General features: G+C 34.1%; 1 pseudogene; it reads left to right on the forward strand.

The window, feature by feature from the left end:
- Positions 1-1310: 1310 nt before the first annotated feature.
- Positions 1311-1429, forward strand: LOC148527389 (5S ribosomal RNA; annotated as a pseudogene).
- Positions 1430-1805: the final 376 nt, after the last annotated feature.

Below are 1805 nucleotides of genomic sequence, written 5' to 3' on the forward strand. Positions count from 1 at the left end.
ATTTTAAGTTTTTAGATAAATTTTATCAACAGATTTGTGGTACTGCAATGGGGACCATTTTCGCACCTAGTTTTGCTAACTTATTTATGGGATGTTGGGAAAAGGAATATCTGTATGACAATAACCCATTTAAGAATATCATATTATACAAACGATATATTGACGACATTTTATTAATATGGGAAGGACCCAAAGAGAGTTTTAATTTGTTTTTAAATCATATTGCTACAAATAATATGAATTTGAAATTTACATCCTGCATAAATGAAATCTCCATTGAATTTTTAGATTTGATTTTAATAGGAGAAGGGAAAAAGATACATACAAAGAATTTTATAAAAAAGGTAGACACTAATAGCTACCTCCACTACAAAAGTGGTCACCTCAGAAAGTGGAAGGAGAATATTCCCTATTCAACATTTCATAGAATTAAGAGGAATTGCAGCGAACCAACTGTCTGTGAAGAACAAATACAACTCTACAGCACTAGGTTAATTGAAAAAGACTACCCTACTAAAGTTCTAACCGAAGCTGCGGCTAAGACTCGATCACTAGAGAGAAAAGACCTATTGGTATACAAAGAAAAAAATACCAATGAGGAAAGTAATATTATTCCCTTCATCACTACGTTCAATGCCCATGAGAACAAAATTAGAAATACTCTCACCAAACACTGGAAAATTTTAATGATGGATCCGGTTTTAAAAGAAGCTCTCCCAAAGAAACCTCCCATTGTCTTTAGAAAGGCAAAAAACCTGAAAGATATACTTGCACCAAGTATGCTAAGAAATTCTAATGCTCCAAAACACAATACATTTCATATCTGCCCAGGATGCTATAAGTGTGGCAAATGTATTGTCTGTAAATATCTACACAGACAAAGGAGAACTTTTTATAATTCTTTGAACAATAAAGAATATAAAATTAAGCACCATCTTAACTGCAATTCTACATCAGTTATTTATCTTTTAGAGTGCACATGCGGTCTCAAGTATGTAGGCAAAACTAAACAACCACTTAAATTGAGGATACAGGAACACATCCGGAATATTAAAAATAAGGTTGAGGGACACATGGTCTCAAGGCATTTCTTACAGCATCATAATTCCAATCCTGATGATCTAACTTTCAAGGCCATTGAACTCGTACAAACTGGAGAAAGAGGAGGAGATCTGGCGAATAAACTATCTAGACGAGAAATGTACTGGATTTTTGAACTCGACACCCTGACCCCACGAGGCTTCAATGACAGTTATGAGATAGCCCCTTTCTTGTGATCAATCTAGACGGTAATTCAAAGTCTCATAGTTATCTACAGTCATACCTCGTTATAAATGCCCAATCTCGTCTGATCTTGGAAGCTAAGCAACGTTGGGCCTGGTTAGTACCCGGATGGGGGACCTCTGGGGAATACCAGGTACTGTAGTCCCAGATTGAGACTGAAAAATATTCCGTCATGATCCGAACAATTTTTTTTTGGACCAAGAATGCCTCATGAAATTAATTCCACTTAACTATTAAGCTGCCAATGTAATGAATTTGAAGACTACTAGGACCAGAAGGATTAACTGATATCAACTACATGGATCAATTTGAAGGATTTGAATAAAGACCAATTATATGTCGGATTGTATTATAAAAACTTCCCTCTAGAGATCCCATTTTTGGATATGAAATATGCATACATATATTTATATTTTATTTATTTATTTATTTTTACATCAGATACTTATAAGTGTATCGATGGAAATATTAATTATTAGATCTCATGCATTTATCTCTTTTCTAACTTTTAGCAAATAGCA

Source organism: Taudactylus pleione, unplaced genomic scaffold (genome assembly GCF_031769625.1).
Source record: "Taudactylus pleione unplaced genomic scaffold, aTauple2 ptg000089l, whole genome shotgun sequence".
NCBI lineage: Eukaryota > Metazoa > Chordata > Amphibia > Anura > Myobatrachidae > Taudactylus > Taudactylus pleione.